Here is a 13,171-nt window from a genome sequence, read left to right as displayed (position 1 = left end):
ACCATCTCCAAGAACCACCAGGAGCTGTTATGCCTGGACATTATTCAATCTCCTTTATTTCCCATCATCCTTGGCATGCCCTGGCTGAAGGCCCATAACCCACAGATTGACTGGTGTACCGGGAAGATCAGCTTCTCTTCCCCCTATTGTAACCAACACTGCCTGTTAAAGACTGCCGATGATTCCTCCTCTTTATTGTGCTTGGAATCTGACAAGGAGATCCGCCAATCTGTTCCCGAAGTCTATCATGGTTTCCTGGATGTCTTCAACAAGAATGGTGCGGATACTCTCCCTCCTCACAGACCATACGATTGCCCGATCGAGCTCCTCCCTGGAGCCGAAATCTCCTTTGGGAGAATCTTCCCCCTAACAGAGCTGGAGTTGGGGACTCTAAGGACTTATATAGATGAAAACTTAGAGAGGGGGTTCATCCGGCCTTCTACCTCCCCTGCAGGAGCCGGAATCTTCTTCGTAGAGAAGAAGGACCACTTGCTGCGTCCCTGTGTAGATTATCGGGAGCTCAACAAAATTACTATCAAGAACCGGTATCCTCTACCCTTGGTACCCGAGCTATTCCAAAGGCTGGGGACGGCAGCAGTGTTCACTAAACTGGATCTTCGCAGGGCCTACAACCTAATCAGCATCCGGAGTGGTGACGAGTGGAAGACTGCCTTTCGCACCCAGTTCGGGCACTTTGAGTACCTGGTCATGCCCTTTGGTTTGTGCAATGCACCTGCTACGTTCCAGCACTTTGTGAACGATATCTTCAGAGACTTCTCGATCTGTTCGTTATCATTTACCTCAACGATATCCTGATTTTCTCCCCTTCTCTACCCGAGCACCGTGAACACGTTAAAAAGTTGTTAACAAGACTGCGATGCCATGGCCTATACGCTAAGCCCGAAAAATGTGTGTTCGAGCAGCAGAGCATTCAGTTCCAGGGATTAATCATCTCTGTGAAGGGCATCCAGATGGACTCACAGAAAGTTTCTGCCATTTTGGACTGGCCTGCCCCTACGGATAAGAAGGGCGTTTAGCGTTTCATGGGTTTCGCAAACTTTTACCGGAAGTTTATTAAGGAATTCTCCACTATCATCTCTCCCATTACGGAACTCACGAAGCAGGGCAGTCGTTTCCGTTGGTCATCTGAAGCCCAGAAAGTCTTTGTGACCCTCAAGAACCTGTTTACCTCTGCATCGGTCCTGAAGCATCCTGACCCGGCGCTACCTTACATTCTAGAGGTGGACGCTTCCAAAATTGCAGTAGGGGCAGTACTTTCTCAGAGACAGGGATTCAAGGCTCTCCTGCATCCGGTTGCGTTCTTTTCCCGTAAACTATCTGGAATTGATAAGAACTATGATGTGGGAGACCGGGAACTGCTGGCCATCAAGTCGGCACTTGAGGAATGGAGGTACCTTCTGGAGGGAGCAGCACACCCCATCCTCATCTTACATAGTTACATAGTTACATAGTTACATAGTTAGTAAGGTTGAATAAAGACATCAGTCCATCCAGTTCAACCTGAGTGAGTGTCTACAATTGTCCCTATCCCTTTACATTGCACACTCACATTGGTCCCTACCCTCAAGGAGCCACAATCCAAGATCCCCAGTTGTATACTAGGGCCAATTTTAGACAGAAGCCAATTAACCTACCTGCATGTCTTTGGAGTGTGGGAGGAAACCGGAGTACCCGGAGGAAACCCACGCAGGCACAGGGAGAACATGCAAACTCCAGGCAGGTAGTGTCATGGTTGGGATTTGAACCAGTGACCTTTTTTACTGCTAGGTGAGAGTGCTAACCACTACACCACTGTGCCGCCCTAATCTACACCGACCACAAGAATCTCGAGTATTTGAAAGTCGCTAAGAGGTTGAAACCACGTCAGGCCAGGTGGGCACTCTTCTTTACTCGATTTTCTTTTCATATCACGTACAGACCGGGGTCAAAGAACACCAAGCCAGATGCCCTCTCAAGGATGTTTAGCGAGTCCGAGGCCTCTTCATCCCCAGACACCATCCTGTCTCCAGGAAACTTCCTTTTACTCCAGGAAAACTTGCTGGACCAGATCAAACGGGCTTCTGTTGGTGCCTCTTCTCTGTCTGGTGCCGATCTGTTGTGGCATCTGGATAAAATCTTTGTACCCCAGGAGGTACGAGTTGCTGTTCTCGGTGCCTGTCATGATCACAAGTTAGCCGGTCATTTTGGAGTGCACAAGACATTTGAACTTCTCCAGCACATGTTTTGGTGGCCACGGTTAGCAAAGGACTGCAAGAATTACGTGGAGTCTTGCACTGTTTGCACTAAGAACAAGGGCAGCATATCCAAGGCCTGGGGTCTGCTGAAACCTCTGCCCGTTCCTGAAAAACCATGGAGGATGATCTCCATGGATTTTATCGTCAAGCTGACTCCTTCTGAAAACCATTCTACCATCTTTGTGGTTGTGGACAGACTCTCAAAGATGTCGCATTTTCTTCCTATGAAGGGTACCCCTTCTGCTGCTGAGACTGCCAAGGTCTTCATCAGAGAAATTGTGAGACTTCATGGGATTCCTGTAGATATTGTTTCCGATCGAGGGGTACAGTTTACCTCAAAATTCTGGAGGGCATTATGTGGTTCCCTGGAGATTAACCTTTCCTTTTCCTCGGCCTACCACCCGCAGACTAATGGCCAGACGGAGAGGACGAACCAAACTCTGGAACAATATTTACAATGTTTTTCCTCCTTCTCCCAAGATGATTGGGTTCCTCTCTTAACTCTCGCTGAGTTTGCATACAATAATTCTGTCCACTCTGCCACCAAGCAAACTCCATTCTTTTCAAACTATGGATTTCATCCCCTGTTCCTGACTAATAGCCTTCCAGAATGCTCGGTACCTGCTGCTCAAGAGACTTTAGACTTTTTCAGTGCCAACAATAAACTTCTTCAGGAAACAATGTCCAGGACCCAGGAGTATTATAAGGAAATATTTGACAGGAAGAGGAGAGGGGAACTTAACTTGGAGCCTGGAGAGCAAGTGTGGTTATCAACTCTGAACCTAAAGCTGGCATGTCCTTCTAGGAAGTTGGGCCCTAAGTTCGTTGGTCCTTTTCCTGTGAAGAGAAAGATCAATAGCGTGCCTTATGAGTTACAGTTGCCAGAGTCATTCCGAATTCACCCGGTTTTCCATGTGGCTCTACTAAAGCCCACTGTCCCAGATCCCTTCGTTGGCAGAAATACTGGTCCCCCTGAGCCTGTTCTGATCGATGGAGAAGTCGAGTTTGAGGTGGAATCAATTCTGGACTGCAGGAAGAGACGTGGACAGGTTCAGTACCTGGTGAAGTGGAAGGGGTACGGCCCGGAAGATAATTCATGGGAGCCGGAATCCAACATTCATGCTGAAAGACTGATCTTGGCTTTCAAGAAAGCGCACCCAACTAAGATGGCTCAATTGGGCATCCGGAGGCTGCCCCTTGGGGGGGGCAATGTCAATAAGGACGTTCTGATCGTCCGGCTGTCCCCGGAGGTCTTACCTGTGAAGTTTCTTGCAAAGTAGCCAACCGGCGCACGCGGGTGCGCGCTAACGCTGATGGGCGCACGCGGGTGCGCGTTAACTCTGTTGGATGCAAGCGGGTGCGCGCCAATGCTGGTGGACGCACGCGGGTGCACGGTAAAGTTGGTGTGTGTGCGCGGGCGCGCGCGAGCACGCAGCATGACAGTTCTTGGTACCAAAGGGGTTATTTAAAGGGACCTGTCACATTACCTCCTTGCTGTCCGGTCTACAGCGTTCCTGAGAGACCCCCTGTTACTACCTTGATTATTACCTGATTCCTGTTACCCGGCCTGCCTCCGACTACTCCCTGCTTGCTGCCTGCCTCCGACCCCGGCTTGCCTGACTATTCTTCTGCCTGCTGTTTTGGTACCATACCTGCCTGTCCATGTATGACCCGGCTTGTCTACGACTACGCTTGCCTGCTGCCTTGTTGTTTTTCCTGCCGACCAGCATCCTACCCGATCTGCTTGAAGGTCCGCTGAGTGTCCTGAACTACAAGACACCTTCCTCTCCGATCCGTTGTGAGTGTTCCTGCTGCTCCTGCTCCTCGCTGACCTCAGTTCTAGCCTGCATCCGGTACCTCTCTGCTCCTTAGAGTCCGGACCAGCACTTGCATCAGTGACCGGCTAGGCGCTTGTGCCCCTTCTGTGCTCCTGAACACCTGTCCGCTCTACCAGTTCTTGAGCCAGAGGAATACGAGTAGCCGCTCCCAGCATCCGTGGGCTCAGCCACCAGGTACGTGATAGATGGTGTGTGTATGTGTGTGTGTGTGTGTGGGGGGGTGGCATTGAAGGACGCAGCCTTGGGGTGGCAAAGGGAGTAAATCCGGGTCTGTCTGCAGCATTGCCTTTGCACTGCAAGGGGGAATCCTGCAGACTCTCATGTAAAGGGGAATGTCAGAGACCACCTTCTGTAGAGTGAATACACTAAAGTAAGGGGGGTTACTGATTTGGGGCTTCCTCCTTAAATCAGTGACCCCCCCCCCAAGACTGGCCTGGTGGTGCTGTCACTAACCTCCTCTCAGGTGCACCGTGCAGGGCTCAGTCAGATGTCTCCAGCTTGACGAATCCCATAGTCTCCTCTCCACAGTTCACACATGTCTGACTTCTCCTGTGACCCCCATCCTGGCAGCTCTCCCACTCTTCCCTCCTCTCCCGACTCCCCCTCAGAGACTGCAGACATGATACAGGAGATAGTCAGAGGCTGCAGACATGATACAGGAGATGGTTAGAGGCTGCAGACATGATACAGGAGATGGTTAGAGGCTGCAGACATGATACAGGAGATGGTTAGAGGCTGCAGACATGATACAGGAGATGGTTAGAGGCTGCAGACATGACACAAGAGATGGTCAGAGGCTGCAGACATGACACAAGAGATGGTCAGAGGCTGCAGACATGACACAAGAGATGGTCAGAGGCTGCAGACATGACACAAGAGATCGTGAGAGGCTGAAAACAGATATAGTAACAGGAGACGCTGAGAGGCTGCGGACATGGTAGTTTCCTCCTCTGTCCCCCTTCATTTTACCATACCTGTCTTCACATCAGTCAGTGTAATCCTTCTGTCACTGTGTCCCTTTCACCTCTCCAGTCAGGCACTGTGCACATCAGTGTCCTCCTCTGCCAGGCTAGCTTCACCCCCCAGTAATGTCCTCCTGAGTCCTGTGCCCCCTTTTTCTCATCCTCCTCTACTTCTCTGCACCGTTGCACTGCTATGGCACCACTGCGAACGAGTGCTTTCCATTTAAAAATGGAGCCAGGTGGTGCCATTATGTTACTGTGCATGCGCCACCCGGCTGTACGTGTACAATCTTTCCTGAGCCCTGCAGGCTTCGGAAGGATGCATGCAGAGTTGCATGGTCGGCCCGCAGCCATCTTTTTTATGGGCGCCACTGCTCGTAATGGGCATTTACAGGCAGCCTGAAAATGAGATTAAAAATACAGGCTGCGTGTAAATTAATGGGCGGTTGGCAATACTGCCCCACAGCTGCACTGTGCAGGCAGCACACACGTAGAGTGCACATGCAGGAAGTAGCCAGAGGTGGCAGCAAAGAGCCCAATGTGAGCTCAATGACACAGAGCAGCATCAGCTTCTGACTTGCATGACTTCAGAAAGCCAGTGCAGCCAGGAGCACCCCTACTCTGCCCCCGCCTTCTCCCAGCCCTGCAAGAGGCCTGGGCCCTATCGGAACGACCGGGCCCCCCTACAAGTGTATGGGGTGTCCCCCTCTGATCGCGGATATGACTATGGAATCATTCATTTTCAGTACACAACCTAAAAAAAAAAAACGTTCCTCAGTCTAGAAGAGGGATTAAGCCATGATCTCCAGCACAGACAGAGCCTGAAATCATCAGCAGGATCCCCTCTTCCATCACCCATAGAGTTCTACCCAGTGGCGTATGGGAGGTGGGCTCTAAGGGGGGCTGGAGCCCCGAGTGGGCCCCCAAAAAAAAACCCGGGTCTTGGGCATTCACAAATGTATTATTAGCCCCGAGCGGGGACCGATCTGGCTCGGACCGCGGCCGAGTTATATAGCAGGTCCTGCCTTCTGGGGCCTGCAGTGCCTGTGATGGAGGTCCCACTGGTCCAATGTGGGGACCGTGGGACGTGCGAAGTCCATCATAGGCTCCAGAAGGTGGGAATTATATTGCAGCCGCGTCACTATGAGAAGATTCCCACTCTGCGCTTGGGTGGGCAGCTGTCCTGTAGAATCTGGCTGCCTGCTGTCTCTTGAGATGGGCGTGCCAGGGCCACACACTATGGCTAAGCTGCAGAAGGAGCCAGAGGTCACCTGACGTCACGTGTAATGGTCAGGTAGGTCAGTGCATGTTATCAGGTAGGTCAGTTTTTAGTGGTCAGCATTGATGGGCACTGGTAAGCCAGGCAGCAACCAGCATGTGAGCTTACCCACCCACCTACTGCCACACAACACCCCGTGGGTGCGGACTGAAGCCCCTGGTCTTTTTCCCCCCTTGCTGTACCTGACCTTCTGGCTGTGCCCAGTGCATGGCATCCATGGAAGCACACTCCACTCTGCCATGTGACACATAGGGAAGAAAACCACTGATGGAGCTTTTAGAAGACAGAGAGGAAGCTGTGATCTCAGGAAACTCTCTGATACTAGAAAGTCAAACTCTCCTTATTACCATGGCAACGCAGCAACCACACCCCTCCCCGCTCTGCTCTGGAAGCTCTTCTGGTCCCTCGTGTTTATTTCGGAGCGCTCAGACCACGCCCCCGCAATCTCCGCCAGTCACTTGTCTGCAAGCCTACAGCAGCACCGCTGATTGTCATGGCGATTCCTAATTGTTTACCTGAGCAGGCCCCGCCCACGTCCCGCCTTCAGTCCCTTCCCAGCTCCAGTTAGTTGATGGGAGTGCGGTCCGCTGATGATCATCAGTATCTGGCTGGGCAGTCATCACTGTACAGAGGACGCCCGGAGCTCCGGACAGCCGCACATTGCAGGTAATAGAAGCACGGGGTTCTGCTATCCGGGGAGATGCTTCTCAGCTGCCGGAGAAGCACAGGTGTCAGCATGATGAGTTGCTGAGACTTGTAGTTCCACAACAGGACAGCTTCAGAATCCTTTTGCATCACCATCATTTATGAAGGTGCTGATCCACAATCTGGGGTGGGGTAATTGTGTAGTACTGGGACCCCCAATACTCACCCCCTCTTATTAGATGAATACGGTCCCTTTCACACTGATGGCATGAAAACTGCCCATAAAACTTACAGCGCTTTTGTGGCGTCAGCGGTGTTCTTTTTATGAAGGTCACATGATTTAAAAACTGCTTCAAGAACCACTTTGAAGCGATTTTCAGGCGTTTTTACAGCTTGCACATTCATTTCAATGGAGAGGGTTGTTTTTTTTTAGCGCTCCAAATATGCTGCTTTCAGGAGTTTTTTCATCTCCCCGCCAGCGCACGCCCCCAAGTGTGAAAGCATTCATTGATTTTAATGGAAATAGGTTTTCGTGAGCTTTGCAAGCGCCTCAGTGTGAAAGGGCTCTGATGGCAGTCCATGTGCTAGATGTCACTTCACTGAGATCCTTCCGGTGAGTTCATTCTGCATTTTGTAAATGTGCACAAAATTGTGCCACTTTCCTGCGTGTTTTGGCATCCTACGCAATTTCAATTGGCTGCACTACAGACAACAAATGTGGAAAATTATCCCATGTAACTTTTTGAACGTCGTTTTGTGTGCATTTTGATAACAGGGCATTTTGCTGCCTTTTTACAAACTTGCATCTTTTTTTGCCATTTTTGGGGTGCCATGAACAACGAATGGGGATGCAGCTGGCTGTTTTTCGCATGTTTCATAAATGCATGCAAACAAAATTGCACAATTTTATGCACTCTTATCAAACACTTACCTGTTCACACCTGTGCACTTTATATGCACTTTGGGTGCGGTGCGTTAAAAAATCCTGCATGCTGCATCTTTTTTGCACTTTCTGCAAAACACATGTTATATAGATTTCAATGGTTATGCACTGAAAGGACATAGAAAATGCACTGCACAGATGTGAACCCAGCCCAAAGTGTGAATGCAGCCTTATGGTGTACAAAGTCTGTTTTTTTCACATCCGAGTGCAGCAACGCACCATGTTTTGTGCACATTTTTGGTGTGACATTGTAGGGCAGCAAAGTCACGTGAATGGGATGCTTTATGCTCCACAAATGTGCCAAAGTAGCTCCTGTACCTTTCCTTGGAGCTGACTTTGCTGCATTTTGTTTTGTGTTTTTTGTGCAACAGATATCTCTTTTTTTCAGCACAATTGCCGTGCCATTATGAATGAATGGCACCCAACTGTGCGAACTGTATTTTGGCATGTTTTTGCTGTGTTCTGTTTCCGCTAGATGTGAACAGGGCCTAAAGCCAGCATTTATCTACTAAAAGAGACCCTGTCATGAGAATCTCATAATAGTCCTTGTATCAGAGGTCTCAAACTGGTGGCCCTCCAGCTGTTGTAAAACTACAAGTCCCATAAGCCATTGCAAGACTGACAGTTACAAGCATGACTTTCACAGGCAGAGGCATGATGGGACTTGCAGTTTTGCAACAGCTGGAGCGCTGCCTGTTTGAGACCCCTTCCTTGTATTGTAGTTGGCATAGTGAGAGTGACCAGAAGGGGTGTTTACATACATGACTTTGTTTATTTGGTCTGAGATCCATCACACTGTACAGCTATACGGCTGGATTCACACCTATGCATTTTTAGTGCTTTTTGCATTTTGCAGATTTGCACTACAGTCCATTTAACATGGTTTCCTATGGAACACGTTCTGTAGCGCAAATCTGCAAAATGCAAAAAGCACTAAAAATGCATAGGTGTGAATCCAGCCTACAACCTTTTATTCCTCCGTGATACATTTCCACGTTTCTACCCCTATATTGGTTTATTGGGGGTTCTGAATGGTTTAGGTATTTTTAGCAACCCGTAAAGGTGGCCATACACTAGATGAATTTCATTCAAAATGTTTCGCTTTAAAGCTGAACTAAACCCTCCGATCCTTTTCAGCCAAGGATGCCGCCATCTTAGCTTTTGTTTGCAATTGCCATGGTGCTGCACATGTGATCAGTTATGACACCAGACATTTGGTGGTTTCACAGTTTGGTTAAGGGCCAGTTCACACCACATGCATTTTTTTTCTGCATCAAAACACATGGAAAGTGTTGAAAGTAGGTTCTATGGTTTTCAATGGCATAGTTCACACCAGTGTAGAAAGGGCAACAGAGGGGCGCCAGACTGAGTGCAGTATAAATCATATATTTAATAAAAACAAGTAGTAACTCACAGGTTAAATTAGATGAGTTCAGTATGTGGTGAAAATCGCCAGTCCTGGAGTCCCATAAATGTCTTCCCTTTGCAGCCTGGGGCACTGGGGTGATCTTACAGGGATCCAGAGAATGCTGGGAACCAGATCAGATCTGATGAAGAAGCTGTAGCTTCGAAATGCATTACTGTTCCTTGCCACTGTGAATAATCACATGTCCTGTTCCTGTGAAGTCACGACCAGCTGCTTCTTGTTTCCTGCCTCCTGGTTCCCAGCATTCTCTGGATCCCTGTAAGATCACCCCAGTCCCCCAGGCTGCAAAGGGAAGACATTTATGAGACTCCAGGACTGGCGATTTTCACCACATACTGAACTCATCTAATTTAACCTGTGAGCTACTACTTGTTTTTATTGAATATATGATTTATACTGCACTCAGTCTGGCGCCCCTCTGTTCCCATTTCTACACAGAGCTCATCGCTTCACTCTAAGCCCACGTACACACGGTCGGAGATTTTGGCAACCAAATCCGTCGGATTTTGCCCGTCGGATTTAGTCCGATGGATTGTGTCCGAAACTGTTGCATACACACGGTCGGGCCAAGTTGGCGAAAAATCCGATCTTTCAGAACGTGATGACGTAATTTCGTTACGATGGGACTACATTCAGGCTAGTAGCCAATAGCTTTGATGTAGGAATTTGATCTGAGCATGCGTGGCACTTGGTCCAATGAAAATGCTCTACACATGATCGGATTAGGTCCGTCCGGCCCAGTTGGTCGGGAAATCTTTCCAACATGTAGGAAAATTGGGTCGGACGGGGATTCGGACGGAATCAGTCCGATGCATACCACACACAGTCAGATTATCTGACGAGACGGTCCGATAAGACTCATTCCGACAGATTCTCCGACCGTGTGTACAAGGGCTAAGGGAGCTGCCTCCAGGTGCTAATCATACAAGATCTCGGATCATTTATGGACATTATGTTTTAAACAAATGTTTTAATATTATGTGTGCGTACTCACACACACACACATTTTATGTATACCTATATTCCAGTTGCTATATAATTTTATGTTATCAACATATCTAGCGCTGCTGTTCACCCCTATAGTTCACACCAGTGCTTGCAGTTCCAGTGCGTTCCAGTTCCAGAAAAAAAAAGTACAGTACCTGCTGCCGATATTGTTTTTCCAGCGCGATGGGATCACGCTGGAAAACACCGCTGCCAGGCTGTGCTTCTCGCGCTTGCCACCCCCACGAGATGCCGTGCATCCATAGGAATCCATTGTGGGCGGCAAGCAGGAAGATCGACAGAGCTCCCCGCTGGCTCCCACGACGGGGTTCGCAGGTGTCAATCTCGCCACTAACAGCGGCGAGATTGACACAATGTAGGCGGCACCTACTGTAGAACATGCTGCATTTTTCTTGCACTGGAATGCACTGGAAAGCACCTAAATGAAACCAGAAACACACCTCCATCCCGACTGCGTTTCTAGAGCACAAACAGTTAGCATTCTCGGCACATGCCAGGAATGTAAGTGCTAGTTCACACCAGATGCAGTTCCGTGTGCTTTTTTCTGCACTAAAAATGCATGCACAGTGTTTCCAGTGCATTCCAAAGGCTCTAGTTCACACCATGCAGTCAGTTTCCGGTCAGTTTCTGCACCGGAAAGTGACTGGAACTGACTGCACTGGTGTGGACTAGAGCCATTGGAATGCATTGAAAACACTGTGCATGTACATTTAGGGCCAGTTCATACCACAAAAATGCACTCCGGATACGTTCCTGATCAGTTTTTGCTTACAGTTCACATCACACGCAGTTCCAGTGCATTTTTGATACAATTTGGTAGGTTCTAGAACAGTTCTGTGCAGAAAAAATGAAGAACGCTCTACTTTTATTTCCCTGCACCAGAAACTGACAGCACTGGTGTGTAGAGCCATTGGAATACATGGAAAACACTGTGCATGAATTATCATTACAGAAAAAAAAGCGTACGGAACTGCATCTGGTGTGAACTGGCCCTATGGCCCGATTCACACCTATGCATTTTTAGTGCTTTTTGCATTTTGCAGATTTGCACAACAGAACATGTTCCATAGGAAACCATATTAAATGGACTGTAGTGCAAATTTGCAAAAAGCACTAAAAATGCATAGGTGTGAATCCAGCCTAAATCAATGAGTTTAGTTCCACTTTAAGAATTTTTATTCAATTTTCTAACTGTTAGTGGGGTCCAAACGGCCTTCCTTTTGTACTGCAGTGATGAGAAAATTGGAAGGAGTAGGATGGACAATTTTATTGCACAGAGTAGCCCTGATCCTCTGGAGAGCCCTGCCGGCGCTGTCCTTTCCTGTGGGTGCCCCCTCAGCAAGCTGTGTGTTGAGAGATCACCCATGCAAGCGTTCTCCCAAGCTAGGCTGTGTGCATCCATAACCACACACAGCACAGCTCGGCCACGACCCCCACTTCCTCCCCACACTGCTGCCTGTTTCCTCTCTTCCTGGATTCAAAAGAGAAAGCGCTGGATTGTGAGTGGAGGCAGGTAAGTGTTTGGTGGGGGGGGGGGGGGGGTGACAATAAGTGGGGAGCAGTTTACCTCAATGCAGAGAATACATTAAGTTTAAAAAAATGTGCGACTTTAAAAAACACTTTAGGCTCCATTCACACCTGATCGCAGGCAGAATCGCAGCAATTGTTTCCATGATTTCAAATTGCTGCAAAACACGGGACACGTTGTGATGCCATTACTTTTTATTGGCACCCCAATCACGCCGCAATACATTGCACCAAATCGCAACATGCAACGCAGTCACTCCAAAAGAGGCTCATATTCCTTTTTGAGCGAAAAGCGTAGCACATTGCGTTTGCAGCGTGATTCACCATGTGACAATCGTGGCAAAATCGCGATTGGGGTGCCATTAAGAAGTAATGGCATCGCAAAAGTGTCCTGTGTTTTGCAGTGATTTGAAATCTCGGGCGGAATCGCAGCAATTCCACCCATGATCAGGTGTGAATGGAACCTTAGCTATTAATTCATTTGAATGCTCACATTGGTTTACCGCTCAAATAAGATCGTAGTCTAATGAAAAAAAATATAGTATGTTCACCTCATCAAACCAGATATAAGCTGCCCAAAGCTTTTCATCATCGTGTGACAAAATGCATAGGGGGGGGGGGGTTTGGCATGACATCATCACGTATGGCAGCCGCAAGCTGGACAATCAGAATTGATTTATAGAAACAAAAAAAACAAATGACTGCACATCCACACAGTGCAATGTCAGCTTTATTCGATTGAAAAAAAAAATCCTTAAAAACAACCAAGCACAGACAGGCATGAGGATACAAGGTTAACGTGTTTCACATGAAGTTCGTGCTTTGTCGAAATGGAGAACCATGATTTCTGTGAAGGAGCATGTGTTTTTTATCCTCTGTCTCCACACCCTGGAGGCAGAATGCGGTACTGCACAGTGTTGTGTTTATCTTAAAGCACACATATTATGGACTTTGTATACTCACTGAGATTGATCACAGACTGATCCACTGAATGTTGGTCAGTCATTACACGTGTGTCCACAGTCACCCATAGTCTGTTGTGTGAAGCACAATAGCATTATTTAAATATGTTATTCATTTGTATGGTATGTTTGTTTAAATATAAGTCAGTTATTCTGATTTTCTATGTGTATTGTTAAGGCAATCTTTATTGTACACTGTATATGGTTCACCCCTATCTTTTGTAATTTATATAAGAAATTTCAACAAGCCACCCGCCAGAAAAATATTTTTCCTCTTTCATTTTTTAGTAAACAACCGTGTCACTTTAAATTGTTCCCTTTAGTGGCAA

General features: G+C 48.0%; 1 protein-coding gene across 1 annotated transcript in view; it reads left to right on the top strand.

Annotated features, from left to right (window-relative positions):
• Positions 1-6,838: 6,838 nt before the first annotated feature.
• Positions 6,839-13,171, top strand: part of NSUN7 (NOP2/Sun RNA methyltransferase family member 7) — a 158,357-nt gene continuing 152,024 nt past the window's right edge. Inside the window, exon 1 of the mRNA XM_077477591.1 lies at positions 6,839-7,000. The gene's annotated coding sequence lies outside the window, so the exon portion shown is untranslated. The remainder of the gene's footprint in view (positions 7,001-13,171) is intronic.

Source organism: Lithobates pipiens, unplaced genomic scaffold (genome assembly GCF_037356315.1).
Source record: "Lithobates pipiens isolate NorthernLeopardFrog02 unplaced genomic scaffold, aLitPip1_a1.2 Scaffold_13, whole genome shotgun sequence".
Classification (NCBI taxonomy): domain Eukaryota; kingdom Metazoa; phylum Chordata; class Amphibia; order Anura; family Ranidae; genus Lithobates; species Lithobates pipiens.
Note: the sequence above shows the minus strand (reverse complement) of the source record. Positions and strands in the feature narration are given on the sequence as shown.